General features: G+C 42.9%; 1 protein-coding gene across 3 annotated transcripts in view; it reads left to right on the forward strand.

The window, feature by feature from the left end:
- The first annotated feature begins 380 nt into the window (after nucleotides 1-380).
- The window catches only part of si:cabz01090165.1 (uncharacterized protein LOC100333421 homolog), a 398220-nt gene continuing 379786 nt past the window's right edge, over nucleotides 381-18814 (forward strand). For all 3 annotated transcript variants that reach the window (XM_037776323.1, XM_037776324.1, XM_037776325.1), the window contains exon 1: nucleotides 381-602. The gene's annotated coding sequence lies outside the window, so the exon portion shown is untranslated. The remainder of the gene's footprint in view (nucleotides 603-18814) is intronic.

An 18814-nucleotide genomic window follows, 5' to 3' on the forward strand; every position in this document is an offset into this window, starting at 1 on the left:
AGAGAGGCCCTGATACCTGGAGCTGCATGGAGACACATCTCAGCCTCACACGGATGCTCGGTGGAGAAGTGAGGAGGTGATTTACTCTCAAGGACACCCTCAGTGGTGGTGTTTGGTGTTTTGGGTTTTTGGAGCACAAACCGGAGCTGCTGCGCGCGGATTCTTTATTTTATTACCGGGACTTGAGATGAGCCACCCTTCTATGTTTGAGGATCTATATGCGGATACGTGAGTGCTTCTCGTGGTGGGTTCGCAGTTTGCACGGTGACACCTGGATTCCCGGTTCGACACCTTTTTTTTTTTTTGCTTCTGCTTTTGCCTGACTGCGCGCACGTCTGTTCCGGTAATCCCGCTGCTGTCCGGTCACACACACACACACACACTACCGTTTATTCATCCCTCAGAAAACTACCAAGAGAGCCTCTCTCTCCATCTCTCTCTCTCTCCGGAGTTGGGATAAGCAGCCGAGCCTCTGATCGCCTTTCTTTTTTTGGAAAGCCTTCTCGTTGTGATTTAAGTCAGAACAGATCTGGAGAGGAGAGGAGAAGAAGAAGGGATTCTGGAAGAAAAGACAAGAGGAGAGAAGGTGGAGATCGATGAAGGTAAGGCTGACTGATGGACTGTTAATAATGCAGGGTGTGTGTGTGAGATGGCGGAGGATGCTCGGTGGGTTTTCCTCCCATCCCGGTGATCGGTGACGCCAGGCTCCTCTCGGTGCCAACAGGAGTTTTATTCTTCAGGAAATGAATCATCTCTGTAATCTGATCAGGCTCTGCTTTCACCCTGCTGTCTGTGCGACTGCTCTCTTTTCTTTGTTGTGCTGGCTCTGTGTCTCTGTGTCTCTGTGTCTCTGTCTCTGTGTCTCTGTGTCTCTCTGTGTCTCTGTGTCTCTGTCTCTGTGTCTCTGTGTCTCTGTCTCTGTGTCTCTGTGTCTCTGTCTCTGTGTCTCTGTGTCTCTCTGTCTCTCTGTGTCTCTGTGTCTCTGTGTCTCTGTGTCTCTGTCTCTGTGTCTCTGTGTCTCTGTGTCTCTGTGTCTCTGTCTCTGTGTCTCTGTGTCTCTCTGTCTCTCTGTGTCTCTGTGTCTCTGTGTTGGTGGACTCTTCTCCATTCTCTCTTACAGGCGATTCATTTTAAAGCTCTCCAATAGAAACCATCAGTCTCCACTCCTGCTGCTGCAGAGTGATGCGTTGCAGGCTGGCTGCATGGGAATGTGTGCGTGCGTAATCTGTATGTGTGCGTTGGGTTTGTGCGCGCGCGCATATGGATGCATCCGTTCTTGCTCGCGCGCGTTTGGGTGGGTGGTAGTGCAGTAATAGAAACCAATTTGGGGGGAGCCTTCTCTCTCTCTCTCTCTCTCTCCATCTCTCTCTCCCTTTCTCTCTCTATCTGTCTCTCTCTCCCTCTCTCGCTCTCCATCTCTCTATCTCTCTATCTCTCTCTCTCTCTCTCTCTCTCGCTTTCCTTCTCCTTCCCTCTCTTTCTCTATCTCTCTGTGTCTCTCTCTCTCTCCCCCTCTCTCTCTCTCTCTCTGTTTCTCTCTCTCTGTCTCTCTCCCTCTCTCTCTCTCTCTCTCTCTCTCTCCCTTTATCTCTCTCCCTCTCTCTCTCTCTATCTGTCTCTCTCTCCCTCTCTCTCTCTCTCTCCCTCTCTCTCTCTCTCTCTCTCTCCGTCTCTCTCTCTCTCTCTCTCTCTCTCTCCCTCTCTCGCTCTCCATCTCTCTGTCTCTCACTCTCTCTCCATCTCTCCATCTCTCTATCTCTCTATCTCTCTCTCTCTCTCTCTCTCTCTCTCCCCCTCTCTCTCTCTCTCTCTCTGTTTCTCTCTCTCTCTGTCTCTCTCCCTCTCTCTCTCTCTCTCTCTCTCTCTCTCTCTCTCCCTTTATCTCTCTCCCTCTCTCCCTCTCTCTCTCTCTCTCTCTCTCTCTCTCTCTCTCTCTCCCTTTATCTCTCTCCCTCTCTCCCTCTCACTCTCTCTGTCTCTCTCTCTGTTTCTAAAGCTGCCTCATCATGCCGCTCCAGTTGACTGGCGTTACAGCCACATCTATTATGCAGGAGGCTAGGAGATGAGAACACAAGAGGAGAGGAGAGGAGAGGAGAGGAGAGGGAGACCTGGCAGAAGGTAAAATAGAGAGGTAATATAGGTATGGATCACAGAGTAAGGAAATGGTGAAGTGAGAAAAGATGGAAGGAGTGAGTAAAGGGCAAGAGAAAGAAGAAGTGGTAGGAGGAGGGAGATAGGGGAGGGGTTGACCGGACAGTGTTAAACAAGAACAAGGGATACATACAAAGACAAGGGCATGAGGAGAGGAGATTGCGATGCTGATGAAGTGAGGATAACATAAATGAGAGGGTGAGATGAAGAAAGATTGGAGAAGGAAGCAGAGGAAGAAGGAGAGAATAGGAGAAGGGTGGAAGGAGGAGGTGAGAGGACAGTAAAGCAGTAGGGCTGACTTTTGCAATATCTTCTATATGAACCAAACTGTTACATCATTTCACCCAATATCTGCAGATTTTAACTGGTAGACAGAAAGATCTGCTCTGAGAATCATCAGAACTGTGAAACCAGTAACACATCCAATCTGACTAAAACATGTTACTTTTTCTTAAGAACCGAACAGTAAACAACACAGAGACAGAGACATCAGGACGGAGATACGGTTAGGTAACACAAGCCTATAAGGAACCAGGAGGTGTTTAGGAACCAGTAGCAGCTCTAGACTGAGAGAGAGAGCTTCTGTTTCAGGACCATGCAGAGCTCCTCATGTCTAGGAGGTAACCCTCGAGTTGGGGAAACCCTTAACGAATAGTTAAGGTTGAGATAGGTCGTCGGGCAGCGAGTCTCACGAGAGTTTTTGCAGATTTTAGATCAGATTTTTGCAATTTGTAAACATAGTTCAACACAGTAACATAGGTTAACATAGCCACTTGACATTTATTTAGATATTTGAACAGCTTGACTGTCAAATATGACAATTAGAGCTGGACAATTCAGGACCAAGCAGAGTTTATTAGAGGCATTCAGAGTCCTAGGAACACTGTTATAGAAACCTCACTGATGAAGTTTGAGAAATGTCCAGCACAGTGGAGGGAGCCCTAGCATTGTTATAGTGCCACACGGAGCTTTAGAAGGTTTCAGGACCAGGGAGAGCTCCAATGTGGCATCAGAGTCAGATGATTTCAGCTCCATGAATAGTTCCAACAGAGCTGCTTGTAGTTCCAAACAAGTTGACTGGCACTCAGGACCATGGAGAGCTCCTTAGAGGAAGTCTGAGTCCCGGGAGCAGTGAAGCAGAAAGTGACCTCAGTAGCTGAATGTCATAGTTCCACGGTGAGCCGTGGATCGTTTAAGAACCACGGAGAGCTCCGACATAGTGTGGGTGCCTCAGTGAGCTCCGACATGCTGTCAGCACCATGGATAGTTCCTACAGAGCTGCTCCGGAATAGATCCAAACAAGTTGACTGTGATTCAGGACCATGGAGAGCTCCATAGAGGTCTTCTGATTGTGATTCCCAGGAACAGGGTGATAGAAACTGACCTCAATTTTCATCACAGTGAGCTCCTACATGGATAGTCTCAACACAGCAGCCTGTAGCTTATGGATCAAGGACCAAGGAGAGTTCCTGAGGTTTAGATTAGATTCCCAGGAACATTGTAAAAAGAAAATGACCTCCTCAATAAGGTTTGATATGTTTTTCAGATCTCTAGAATCATTATAGTGCTTTAGCAGGAGGACCACGGAGAGCTCTAATGTGGTATCAGCTAGTGAGCATTGACAGTTTCACAACCACTGACAAGGCTGGCGGAACTGGCTATAAACTAAGACTCATGCTGCACAGATACAGTTAGGCTGTGTTTACTTTCCATTTAAAATACATAATCAAGCTAGCTTCAAGGGTATCAGTGTCAAGGTGCGTACGGTAGAAGCTGGACAGATGCAGACAAAGTCTGGATTGGATCAGTCAGAGTGAGTCAGTGGTTGTGTTTGTCTTTCTCTACCACACGAGATGAAATGAGCTCAGAGGGCAGTACGTTGATGTAGTGAGTGCAGAGAATGACCCGTATGTTGGCAAACACCCTGCCTGCTGAGGTCTTCTCAACACATTGAATCCCCCCCCCCCTTCAAAGTCGCTGTTCTTCAGCTGACCCTGACCTCTGACCTCCCTCCGGAGGGGGGTTAATCGAGAAGAGAGTACCTGTAGTAGAATCAATAAAATATGTAACTATTATTATTGTGGTTTCGATCCACGGATACGCCCCTATGAATTGTTATCTATTTTTAGAAACAAGAATTGGCATTTATAAAGTGCTTTGGACCCCCATGAGAATACAAGCCTGCACTGTTTAGTGTAGCTGCTCACTATTGATCTCATCAGTCAGCTCATTTCTGCCTCTTCTGGTTCATTACACATATTTTGATTTATGGATAATTCTTTCGATAATTACCGTGCACAAATGTGTGTTTGCAGTCATAATTTGCATCCGCTGTTATATATATATAAATGTTACTGTTGATAGCAATTACAATTGTTAAGTCTGATAATCGCTACTACTTCTAAATTATAAGTCTAAACTCGTGTACCTTTCTAATTTGTGATGTTTTGAGGAAGCAGGATTTGGGGAAGGAGGGAAATTGGTGTATTTCGTCAGTGTTAGATTTCTCCCGGCTGGCTCTGGCAGTGGCTTACTCAGAGAGTAAACAAGAGGCAGACTGGCTTATGAAAGAATCTGGGAGACAGGTAGGCAGGGAGACCGACAGAAAGCTAGACGGGCAAAAGAAGAGCCAGCCAGGTGACGAGCCGATCGCGAGCCGCTTGATTGTGATAACAGAGTAAGATGTGTTAATGCGACTGGAGTGATGCGTTGTTATGTGGCGACTATTATCATATGGAGAGCATTCCAATGTGCTTCACATCCCATTAGCAGAGACAGAGAGAGAGAGAGAGAAAGAAAGAGAGCACATCCCACCTCCACACGTACTCCCAGCATGCTACTCTGATGTGTTTTCCACCTTCTTCTATCTATGACACATTTGTTGGCTGCTGTGTTTTCCCTCCTCAGACAGCACAGAATTGTTATTTATGAACGATCCTCACAAGACGTTTGCATCGAATCAGTTCAAGTTGTAAATGTGATGTGAAGAGGACAAAGCTTCTGCATACCAAAACCAGGAAGGATATTTAGTTTAAGGAAAACATCGGACTAGTTGGTGGACAAGTTGCACAATGACCTGATGAATAATCTGTCAGTTGACTAACCTTTTCATTGTCATTTCAGTACTACAGCTACAGGTTCATACAATGAAGTTATTTTTATCACAATTTAGCCTCAACCTGGTCTATCTGTTAACTTAAAGGGACTGTATGTAACTTTTAACACATATAAATAGTTTTTTTATTGCCAGTGTGTGAACAGGTTGTAACCTAACCTAAAAAATTAGACTTTCCACGACTTTCTGGGTTTCCTCCATCAGCCTGTAGACTGCTTTTAACGTGATGAACCCGGGCTGTTCATACCGGGAAAATCTAACGGATGTGACGTCACCCTTGTTAGTGCCTTTACGTTCAGCTCTGCTGACAGGGCTAACAGTGTGCAACCATAGCTAAGGTTCGGTTAGAAATGGAGTCCGTTAACGCAAATAAATGACCGGCCCCTACTACAACTCAGACTCCAACACAAACTCAACAGAAGCACAAAAAAAACTAAGTTATATCTGGTGAAGCCGGTCTGGCAGAACAGGAATGTGTTCGACGTCGGGAGAAAACTAGGATCAACATCAGCCGGACCTTCAATTCATGGAGGGACCTTCGTTCAACAGGACGCTGACTGTCGTTGACTTAATGGCCACAGGTGTCACTGTAAACAAGCAATTTCTGATTCTTACATAGAGTTCCTTTTAATAAAGGTCATAATTGAGGTTTCCTTTGCTTGGCTTTGAAACTAGTGCACAATAAGGCGGCTAAATTGCCACAAATTAAAAAAAGTATTTTACAATTTTAACAATAAATCACAAGCAAAAACCAGACCTGATGTATTTGGTGTCTAATCTGAGGGTTCCCTGTATTTCAGACCTTGAAATTCAACCGGCACCTTGGCCACAATCCAGGATATCTTTCACCTCTCTGTTCTTAAACCTGCTTGCCAGCTAAAAAAAAAAAACGGGACGAAACACTTTGAATTCTGCCGGAAAAAAAGAAAAGTTATTTTCTTGCTCTGTGATCTTTGCAAGCTGTCATGCAGAAATGTTTCTTTTCTTTTCTGTACAACTTTAAATGTAGGCTGTCAGAGTCAGAGGCGGTACCCATAAATACTCGTTATGTAACAGCAAGTGACAGATAAGCAGGTAAGAGGTCATCACAGATCATAATGTGTGATTTACATTCCAGCGGAGATTCTGCATCCTGTCTGGTTAAAGAATTAATCTGTGGCTTAATCCCTCCGCCTAGAGCTATACCCCCAATCCCTCCATCTATTCACCCATCTGTTTCTGCATCCATCTGTCCGTCCAACCAGCCAGCTCGTCGCCTGCCTTGTCGGCATTGTTTCCTTTTCTTTCTTTCCAGAGATTCTCTGATTGGCTCGGGGGGCGGGGGTGGACGGGCGGAGATGTGTTGCAGGTGCACTGCGGGTCTGCTGCTTTCTACTAAAGACATTATATTTAAATGAAATGCTACGGCGATTATCCGTACTTCATTCTGTGGTCCCCAGGAGGTCCTTCTTATCAGCAACATTTCATTTCCTTTTCCACTGTCTCTTGCTTTAGAGACATTGCATGAGGCATTTTCTCTTTTTATTCAGGCAGCAGTGACGTGCCAATACAGCAAGAATACCAACACCACCACCACCACCACTACTACTACCATCAACACCACCAACACCACCAACACCACCACCACCACCACTACTGCTGCAGAAACTAGAAACATAAAATAATGTAGATAGATCCCCCCGAAAGCAGATAACAGTGGTATATATGTTTATCTTAATCCTTTCCCATTTTAGAACAGATCTCTTTAACATAAGCGGTCTAGTCTTAATATCACTGTAATAGTTCTATAGCTGGATTTAGATTAGTCTATTGATTTCCTCTCTGATCTGGATGCTTGTCATTAGTTGATGGTTTTTATCCAGTGCTGTGATATCCACACACTCCCACACATATACAGGCTAGAAGTATGCCACAAATACGTGTTAATTTATTTCTTCTCCTCCTCATCCTCACCTCTCCTCCTCCTCCTCCTCCTCGTGTTTTGTCTCCAGTTTATTTTTGTAAATTCTTTTGTGATAAAGGCTTTTTTTTCTAAATAGACCGCAGAAGTGTGACCTACATTTGTGCCCAAATAAGGGATTGCAGTTCCTTTGCTCTGTCAGACTAATGGAGAGAAATTACCAGCGGTGTAACATGATCGCCTCTTAACTGAGTCCAAATCTATAGACTCTCGTTTATGTCGAGGTATCGGGGTTTCATATGGATTTCTTTATGTTGTTGAGGTGGTCCAGGACCAAAAGCTCTCTGTTTGATGGAGCATAGAGAGACGGCTCGGCACCGGTTTGTTCAGTGTTTTTAACAATGACGCTCTAACACATTGTGTTGCTATTTTATTGATGTCATGGTCGTAGTGCTGATATGATAAGTCAATTAAACGATTAAACATAAATGAACAATTTTGATAATCAACAACTGTTCACGCCATTTATAAAGCAAAAATGCCCCAAATGATCTGGTTTAGGTTCTCAAATCTGGGGTTTTCTTGCTTTTCTCTGTTGTTTATCCTTCATCATATCATTCTTTAGGTTTTGGAAACTGAAACTGCCATGAACATCTGTTACTGTTTTGACAATTTTTTATTTTGTGATCAAGTTTTTTATTGGTATTTAAGCATAATTATATAGGGTGGGGTTACAAGTTGTATATAATGATATAATCCCCAAATGTCCATGTATTAATCAAAACAAAATTGGCAAACAGGTACAGAAAAAGAAAAAGAAAACAACAAAGAGGAAGAAGAAAAAAACTAAAAAAGTGATTTAAATAAAAACGTCTGCGCCACCCTCCCCCCCAACCCGAAATCCCTCCCTTTGGGTCCCTCCCATCCCTCCCATCCCTAGACCTCGGGGACACGGAGAAGAGTTATATGAATGATTTAATTATAGTGATGGCTTGTTTCCAACGTGGTATCTTTTCTCTCTTTGCCAGGTGTATGTTTGCAGCCCAGTGTTCCATACCTGCTCTATCTATGAAGTTGTAGGGGTTCTACTTTGGTAGGTTTTGGTTATTAGCAAATTAATTAATAAATAATAATATAATTATTAATATTAATAAAGATTATCAATAAACATTAATAATAAACGGGGCACCACCCTGGAATCAGGGACCAATGACCAAAACGTTAATATAGTCTCATTATATAGGCTAAACTATCAATTTGGAATGTTGATTAATAATTAAATTAATAACTATAACCAAAATAGATAGTAAAGGTTGAAGGATATCGGAGTTCTTGACATAGCAGAGGTTGGCAGTATTCACTCTTGTGCAACATTAAAGAGACCAGCATGTATATTCCACAAACATTTATTTACAAGTTAATAAAGGTTCAAAACACAATATTAATCTAACTAAATAACTAAACTAAACAAACCAAACAAAGTGTGTGTGTGTGTGTGTGTGTGTGTGTGTGAGAGAGAGAGAGAGGGGGGGGGAACAAGATGGGTTCTTGTCTCAAAATGTCTGTATGGCCTACAAACAAAATGGCGGGCACTGTAAAACTACAAAGATGGCTGAATCAAAGATGGCGGAATCAAAGATGGCCATCAGCATGTCACCACATGGCCTCTTTGTTCTTCTGAACCCATGTGCTCAGGAAGGACAAAGAAGGGGGGTGATGTGGGGGTTAAGATTATCTGAAGCTGTATGTTTATGTTTAACTAATTCACAGTTTCTGTATGTGATCTTAATGTGTGTTAGATATGCAGTGGGTTAGAAAAGATGGTTAGTTTGCATGCAAGACCTTGTCTATGTGAAGCATAAACTAAACACATCAGATGTGGCGAAGCCAGTTACCCAAAAATCAAATACAGATAAATCAACACAGTCAAACTCAATGAATAACATTAAACCAAATCAATACAAGTACTTTCTAGAAATCAAAGTTGGACAGTCTTGCTCAGCCGTGTGCGATTGCTAATGCTAAGGCCCGGTACGTTACCAATCCATGGAAGAAAAGGGTTTGTGATTCCATGTGTTGAAGTTGTGGTTCCAAGTCAAAGAGGTCGTCTTTGCTGTTAGTTTGGTGCTTTCTTTGCTTGATAGCTTGAAGTTAGCTGGTGGAAAGGGCAGAGCACTCGCGTCGTCTGCCGTTTGGTTCCTTGGTTGCAATGGCTGTTTCCTAACAGGCCATTGATCAGAACCAGAACTGTTTGCAAGTTCTGGACTTGAGAGCCGTTCACCTCAACCAGGTCAGCCTGGGTTGAGGAGATGAAGAGCAGAGAGAGCGCAGCAGCTCACCTCTGGCACGTCAGGAGAGATGAGCAGATGAGAAGAAAGAGTCGAAAGGGGAGGAACAAAGGACATTCCTCTGGTTTTGTTCTGTGTGAATTTCACACCTCTGGGTGAAATGTTACTGTAGCCAATGAGAGCTGAGATGAGTCCTGTGGTCAAGGATCAGGTTACTGAGGTCATGAGGTCACTTGAAACCAGCCAGATGCTGGGTCCCTACATCCCCCCATTTGGTCTTTAAGATGTGTAACATCCTTCAAGAGCAAATCAGAAGGTTGAACAGTTCACAGATCCTTGGAAACAACCTGGAGGTTGTACAGTCCAATCCCTGGGGACAACTGAAAAGTTGTTAAATCCATGATTGAAAAAGTTCATTCAACAGTTCATTCCATTTTGTAACGTCTGGGCAGTTCATTAACCAATTGGGCATTGGTTAAGACTATCTATCCTGGCTAAGCAAGAACAGTCCCTAAGTTACAAATAAAACCAGATAAACAAAAACAATAGCATTGTATAAAATACCTAACTATGTTTCTCTGTTATTTATAAGGTTAGTGAAGAACAGGAATGTTAGAGGTGTTAAGTTGTTAAGGTGAGAGGCGGAGTGTCACCTAAAACAATGCGGACAGGTGTATGACTGTTTTTGTACAGTCATAATGTGGTGTCCTAAGCTAGTGTGTGCACTAGTGATCTCTAAACAAGATACTACTAAGGAGTTGGTCCAAGTGTACTTGTAAAGTTGGACAGTGGTGTCTGAGTTGAGTTTTTGCTGTTGCTAACAAACTCAAGTTTTCCCTAGTATCTGCAAAAGAGGAAAGGAAAATTAAGGCACCGTTATCTAGCGTCAGTCTCACTGTTAGCTAGGTGTTAGTTAGTACCGTGGGAAGGTAGCTCTGGATCTCTCGTGCTTACCTCGTGGCTCAGGGCTGTAACGCTCCAGGTAGCCAGAGGCAGAGAGGCACTCAGAGTAGCTATCACTGTATGCTAGATTATGTCCATGTTCTGAACCTTGTTCAGAGTCTGAAATGTGGTCAGAGATGCTGTGGTCATCGTCAGACCGGTCACGCCAATTCTGGGACAGAATTTCAGCGTATGGCTTTCTAACACTTCTGTTGTGTGAATGCCTATCTCTATGCAAATGGGGGACATGGCGGTTACGCTCAGTGTCCCTATGCAACCTCTTCTGACCCCCCTTCGACCTGTTGTGAAGGTGGTCTTTTGAGGTGGCAGATCTGCTTGACACGTCAGTGTTTGAGCTGGTGGGCTCAGTTAATTTGCCCCCCTTTTTGGAAATGACCAGAGTTTCCCAAGCTATCTGTGTCATCTTCCTTATCTCACACAGTGAGGGGTTACCCTCATGCGTCCTTAGTACCACGTCAGTGCGTACGCAGGGATGCAGATTCTGCAGAAATAAGGACTTGAAGAAAGCGTTTTCTTCTAAGCCTGGCGCATTCTTACCTTGGAAGTATGCATGCCTTAAACGTTTATAGTAATCTCTAGGATTCTCACTACGTGAATGTTTAATCTGAAGGGCTGCAAACATCGCTGAAGTCTCGTCAGCTGTGGAAGAGAATTCTTCTATCAGTGCACGACGAAGCTCACAATAGTCATTTCTGACACTGGGAGGTTGTGACTGTATAAACTTGTGCACAGCTTTAGAGCTGGTTTTCCACACAAGTTTAACCTTCTCCCTTTGGGTGGCGTGTGTTAAGTCAATTAGATTGTGATCTAATTCCTTAAAATAGTCATCAATGTGTTGATCACAGTTGCCTGGATCAAAACATTCAATGTCCTTAGCTATGAATTCCAGCACTTCATGGCGTGGACCATGGGGGGTCCTTTCTGCTGAAGGCAAGACTAAATTAGCATTACAATGCACTGGTGCATCACATGCTAATGTCCTCTCTGGCTGAGGAGCAGAGGCTGGACAGCTGTCATCACCCTTGTGACAGAGTGGAAAGGAGGCTGAGCAGACTGAACTTTTGGAGGGAGGAGCACAGAGGAAGGTGTCATTTCTCTGTGGCTGAGAAGAACATGAGGCAGGATATCTTCTTGAAGATAAACTACATGTGTCTTCACTGTCAGTTTCAGAACAATAAGTAGTCAGGTAGCTGTTCACTCTTTCTCTCGGCGGAGGTTGAGGATCTGACTTCATTCCCAAAGATTTTAAGTCGGTTGGAAATCTTTCACTTCTGAGTGGAGAGGGAGTTAAACTCTCATCACGTGAGGAGAGTGAATCTGAGTAGCCAGAATCACAGTGACTGACAGACTGTGGTGGGGAAAGACATTCTAGTCTAAGCCCTAACAATTTTTCTTTGTACTGAAAAAGAGCTAACTCTGCTGAATGCAGGTCTTCTAAGTAACGCATGGCTTTCTTATCAGCTGTCTGAACTTCATGGAGGAGATCAGCACTTTGCGTTCTTAGGCTGTCTACCTCTTTTTCCAGGGCTGCTTTACTCTGAATGACAAGACTGGTCTGCCTGTGAAAAATCAGAAGTAAGCATTTTAACAATGAGTCTTTGGATGCAGTCTGCGCATCACACCGGTCTGTGAGGAGCGATTCCATTTCTTTCCTGCACTCACTGAAACTCAACCTGCTGATGAGTTCAGGGCAGCCAGGGTTTAGGCTCTGTGCTAGGGAAGAAATAAAAAACTCAACACAGGGGTTCTCCATTGTTAAACCTGGAATGGAGGGTGAAACTAAACAGGATGTCTAATACAAAACAAAACAATGTTGTTGGCTATGGTGTTGCGTTGGCAGACACCTTGTGGTGTAATTTGGGAGGTACACTAGCCTTACAACAATACACTGGCCTACACTATGGGGGGTAGCTCCCTGTAGAGTAGCTCCTGTGGAGGAGGGGACCAACTAGTGACTCTAGTGGGCATCAAACAAAAGGCCAGTAAAGTAAACAAGGTTTACAAAATAAGTTTGCTTACACACAACATGCACTAACTGAGATGCAAGGCAGTTACAGTTGTGATGATGTCTCTTAAAGGTGACTCAAGCTGGACACGTGGAAGTAACAGCTAGGTTGCAAACTTATATCACAGGGCTGTTTAGCACACTGTGGCTCTTATCTTAACTCAGGCTGTGGAAAGCTTGGCAGTTACACAGCAGGGTACAAGCTCTCTATGTTACACAGGGCCGGTGGCACGCTGTGTCATTAAAGGAACACTTAGATTAACAGCAAAATATGAAGACTAGACTAGATTGCATTGAATACTTGGTATTCAAATGCTGAACCAAAATTCTCTCAAGTTCTACAGCGTAGGTTAACTTGAATTAGCAGCAAAAGCAAATTATTAAAATTAACACTATAAAGGCTTAAAGTGTTAATACTCAAAATCTCTCAAATAAACAATTCTAACCACAATGTACTTGTTTAAAAGTACAGCTGGACTACTACTCCTGTGGAAGACTAGTGGTGTAGAATGTAAACACTTTTAGTTTGTTTAGAAGTGGAATATGAAATTTTTGTTTTTGACCAAAAATGATGCTGAAAATTAATATTGCACAATTATGAACATTTGCCAAAAAGAATACTATGCCTCACACGGGGCACCATTATGTAGGGGTTCTACTTTGGTAGGTTTTGGTTATTAGCAAATTAATTAATAAATAATAATATAATTATTAATATTAATAAAGATTATCAATAAACATTAATAATAAACGGGGCACCACCCTGGAATCAGGGACCAATGACCAAAACGTTAATATAGTCTCATTATATAGGCTAAACTATCAATTTGGAATGTTGATTAATAATTAAATTAATAACTATAACCAAAATAGATAGTAAAGGTTGAAGGATATCGGAGTTCTTGACATAGCAGAGGTTGGCAGTATTCACTCTTGTGCAACATTAAAGAGACCAGCATGTATATTCCACAAACATTTATTTACAAGTTAATAAAGGTTCAAAACACAATATTAATCTAACTAAATAACTAAACTAAACAAACCAAACAAAGTGTGTGTGTGTGTGTGTGTGTGTGTGTGTGAGAGAGAGAGAGAGGGGGGGGGAACAAGATGGGTTCTTGTCTCAAAATGTCTGTATGGCCTACAAACAAAATGGCGGGCACTGTAAAACTACAAAGATGGCTGAATCAAAGATGGCGGAATCAAAGATGGCCATCAGCATGTCACCACATGGCCTCTTTGTTCTTCTGAACCCATGTGCTCAGGAAGGACAAAGAAGGGGGGTGATGTGGGGGTTAAGATTATCTGAAGCTGTATGTTTATGTTTAACTAATTCACAGTTTCTGTATGTGATCTTAATGTGTGTTAGATATGCAGTGGGTTAGAAAAGATGGTTAGTTTGCATGCAAGACCTTGTCTATGTGAAGCATAAACTAAACACATCAGATGTGGCGAAGCCAGTTACCCAAAAATCAAATACAGATAAATCAACACAGTCAAACTCAATGAATAACATTAAACCAAATCAATACAAGTACTTTCTAGAAATCAAAGTTGGACAGTCTTGCTCAGCCGTGTGCGATTGCTAATGCTAAGGCCCGGTACGTTACCAATCCATGGAAGAAAAGGGTTTGTGATTCCATGTGTTGAAGTTGTGGTTCCAAGTCAAAGAGGTCGTCTTTGCTGTTAGTTTGGTGCTTTCTTTGCTTGATAGCTTGAAGTTAGCTGGTGGAAAGGGCAGAGCACTCGCGTCGTCTGCCGTTTGGTTCCTTGGTTGCAATGGCTGTTTCCTAACAGGCCATTGATCAGAACCAGAACTGTTTGCAAGTTCTGGACTTGAGAGCCGTTCACCTCAACCAGGTCAGCCTGGGTTGAGGAGATGAAGAGCAGAGAGAGCGCAGCAGCTCACCTCTGGCACGTCAGGAGAGATGAGCAGATGAGAAGAAAGAGTCGAAAGGGGAGGAACAAAGGACATTCCTCTGGTTTTGTTCTGTGTGAATTTCACACCTCTGGGTGAAATGTTACTGTAGCCAATGAGAGCTGAGATGAGTCCTGTGGTCAAGGATCAGGTTACTGAGGTCATGAGGTCACTTGAAACCAGCCAGATGCTGGGTCCCTACAAAGTCAAGAAGCCAGCTTTGTATATTGACAGAATGTGGAAGCTTTCCATCTGCAAGCTATTAGTCGCTTTGCAGTTGTAAGGCCGGCTAACCGGAGACGTCTCTGCTTAACACAGAGCTCCAGGTTGGAGCTGTCATTAAGTAACAGGACTTCTGGTAAATAAGGAATTGTTTTAGACAATAAAAAGTTTGATAGCATCTCTACAACCTTCTTCTAGAACTCTGCAACCCTCGGACACCCCCTAAAACATATGAAAACAAAGAACCTAATGCATTTTGATTGCATAAGGTGCAGTTTGATGATGGTATTGGTGAAATATGTTCTGTGTATGACATTAGAATGAATAACTTGATGGTTGGGGTTCCTGGAAGATAGTTGGATGTCCTGCCAGATTAGTTTCCATTTAGGTTGGAGTTATTTGGAGAGAGGTCCGTCTTCCACAGTTTACATTTTATACAGTAGATTAAACAATGAATCATTAATACACCAAACAAAACCCAATAGATTCTCCCTGTAGGATGCTAGCACTACATGCTTTTTGTGCGGTCTCTCTGTACTTTGAAAAGTTATGGTGATTTTCAAAAGGTGTGCCGTAGAAATAATCAAGCAATAGTTATAATTTCATTGTAGTTATATACTTGCTAGTTTGTTAGTTTGTTATACGACCAAAACCTCAAACACTATGGTGTTGTCCTACCTTTGAAGTAGTCAGACAGTCAATCATTTAAGCTGCCAAGTGTCAAACACTTAAAGATAATCGATTTATTTAGGTTAAAGGGTTATTTGATAATGAAAATGATCATCAGTTGTATCACTATGAATATGCACACATGATGTTTTTAAAGGTGCTAAATATGAAATTCAGAGCATTTTTATTTTCTCCACACGGCTGGCAGCTAACAATGCTAACAGTGCACAACTAGTTGCTGTATTAATGCTCTGGATGCCGTATATACTGTAGAACCACAAGCAGTTGGGAATGAGGAATCCACAATTCCATATTTGACATATAATAAGTAAAAAGCAAACTAAACCAGACTTGATCAGGGAGCCTCCAAAACATCAGTAACACTTTAACACTTTTACAAATACATCTTTCCTGTGTTCCCTCTGTGCTTTAGTGACTTCCTTTGTGTGAGACGGCGAACCAGCTGGCTCTCAGGACAGCAGAGATCCTCCCTGAATTGAATTAAAAGCTCAGAGCAGATAACTGTGAAGTGTAACAAGGGGGTAGTTTCTTCTCTCTCCCTGCTGCCACCGGAGTGAGTCTTCACATGTGATCTGACAGCGGAGGGATTAATGAGAAAACGGCAAAAACGTGTCAAGTTTAAATTGAATATGAGCCGGCGTGGCGCAGACCCCCTGAGTACCGACAGTGTGAAGACACATGACGAGCACAACTCCAGTGTAAATTCAATATGGGTGTCAGCATGCTAATCTCAGCAGGACGGCGATCTGATGCTCGTCACGTCTCACTCTGTCGTTCTGTTTCCATACCGCTGTCCATCAATCTTTCACTTTCTCTCATTTTATCTCTCTCTATCCTTTCCCCTCTCTACCCTTCTTCCTGTTTTTCTCTTTGTTACTTTACTCTCTCTCTCTCTCTCTCTCTCACTCTCTCTCTCTCTCTATCTCTCTCTCTCTCTCTTTCTCTTTTTCAAGTTGAAGGTCATGTCTGACAGCTCGCTGATGGATGCTGCAGTATGATTTAAGAGGACTGAACACAATAACACTCTGTTTGTTTGTGTGTGTTGTTGGGAGCGGTCAGAGTGAGGAATAATATTAAAAAATGATGAGCAAAAAGCCGACTGTGTATATAAATATGTGTGTGTGTGTGTGTGTGTGTGTGTGTGTGTGTGTGTGTGTTGTCCTCTCCAACACACTCAAACAGGATCAAACTCAGCACTGCAATGACATTTTATAGACCAGAGATTTGATTAATTAATGAGAAAAAACGGTCATAATTGACAATGATGGTAACTTTTAGTTAAAGCTGGAGTAAATATGATTAAAAAAAAAAGTTATTTTTATGAAGCGGTTGCTATATCATGACAGTAGTACATGAAACAGGTAACCTGAAAAAAAATCATGTTCCTCTGTGTCCTCCGGTGCTCCTAACGGCATCTGCAAGATTTCACAGACCGTAGGAAAACAAGCAGTAAGAGCTGATCTGAGGTCTGCTGTCCAGCTGCCGTCTATGAGAGCCGGCTGTCAATCACTGTGAACTCCGACCAAACGGTCAAACTAGGCAGCGCTGATCAAATATGAATCAATATTCTGTTACGTTAATGCCTATTTCTCTCCTCAGATGTTTCAGAATCATCTTGTAGCACGGTTTAGCTGTAAAATGAGAACGTTTGTGACCTAGCAGCCATGATGAGATCTGTTGAAGGAACACCAATAGGAACGCTCTCTCTCTCTGAAATGACCTGTGATTGGTCAAAGTCTCCCGTCATGGGCTAGATGTTCTAAATCCTGAAAACAGAGCCATGAGGAGGAGCAGACGTCTAGTTTTCTCTCAGAACACTTGAATTACAATATGCTGGAAGGTTATTATGACATTTTTGCCCAATGATGCCAAAAATATATTCTGCCTACTACCACTTTAACAGCCTTAAAACAAACCTGATGAAATCAGTGTATTGTGTCTCTGATGGTGTGTGTTTCGTTTACCTCCTGGTGCAGCCCTGTTTGTCTGTCGTATGGTATTATGGCTCCGCTGCTGCTGACTCATGGGGAGCCTCCCAAAGGCCAAAAGGTGTGTGTGTGTGTGTGTGTCGGTCCCCTTTGCGATTAACACTCTGAGACTGACTTTACTTGTCGTGAAGGCAGCTAAATAACGCTCCAAAGTTGGGCTAAATTTTAGTGAGGAAAATCACACATGGCTTTTTCTGTGGTGTTCCTCAAGGTCTTGGTGTCTTAATGTGGTCTTTTGGAGGGATTATTGATCATTTTGATCAATTCTTGAGTGGTAAAAAATGGTTACATTAAGCACCAAATCTGTGTAACAAATGGTATCAACCCCAACAATTGCTGGAACAACTTATGAGACATAATGGAGCATGGGGATGACCATCATATACATAAATCATAATGTTCTTAACCTACTTACTTGACACACAGTGCTGCATCTCAAATTAATCTTTGGGTTCTCAGCTTTCAGATGAAGTACACCACTTCATTTTGATATCTACTGTTGACCTGCTTCTCCCCCTAAAGACCCCCTGTAGCCCCTAACAAAGACTAAAACTATGTGTCTCTTGTTGGTCTCAGAGGGTTTAAAGAGATGGGATTTTACAGGCAGAAATATGTAAGCATTGCCGAGCTGCGTGTGTGTGTGTGTGTGTGTGTGTGTGTGTGTGTGTGTGTGTGTGTGTGTGTGTGTGTGTGTGTGTGTGTGTGTGTGTGTGTGTGTGTGTGTGTATGTGAAGCAGATGGAGGTTGCTGTGAGGTGAAGCCTCTGTAGATTTACCCTCCATTTCACTGCCCATCAAACACAGTATGAGTGCACATTCATTCACACACAGAGAAACTTCTAAGAGGAGTAAATCAGCGTTCTTTGTTCTGGTGAAACCTGATTGCTCCTCTTCTCCTCTGAAGTCACTGCACTCCTGGGCATCTTGTTCTCCTCCCTCTTAGTTTGGGTTCATCTCAGAGATGTTCATGAGTCCAGATCAAGCCTTATTTTGATTTATTATTATTATTTTTTTAATGAAACCTACAATGGTACGGTTCACCAGAGGAACTTGTTTAGCAGAGGTGCTAATCACACTTCTAACGATGAACTAAGTCAGTAAATGCATCATTGAATATTTCCTGTGTGAAATAGCAGCTCTGCTGTTTTTACCTGAGGGTTGATGTGTTCTTAACTAATGGTTTTCTGTTTTTTTTTGGTGAGGTGGTCTGTGTTCCACGTCCGCTATAGATAACCCCCAATCAAACCTGAGTCTCTGTACATGGCAACACAAGAGCAGGCGTCTTAAGAGGTTCCTGCATGAGGGATCATCTGGGAACATATGAAATTTATTTTTTATATTTTTCATCTACGGTAGCATCAAGTCGAAAATCCATCTAAGAAAATAACCTAAATTTAATGTCCGTCCTCTCCTCTCCTCTCCTCTCCTGTCCTCTCCTCTACTCTACTCTCCTCTCCTCTCCTCTCCTCTCCTCTCCTCCCTTCTCCTCTCCTCTCCTCCCCTCTTCTCTCCTCTCCTCTCCCCTCCTCTCCTCTCCTCTCCTCTCCTCTCCCCTCTTCTCCTCTCCTCTCCTCT

Source organism: Sebastes umbrosus, chromosome 7, assembly GCF_015220745.1.
Source record: "Sebastes umbrosus isolate fSebUmb1 chromosome 7, fSebUmb1.pri, whole genome shotgun sequence".
Taxonomy (NCBI): Eukaryota; Metazoa; Chordata; class Actinopteri; order Perciformes; family Sebastidae; genus Sebastes; species Sebastes umbrosus.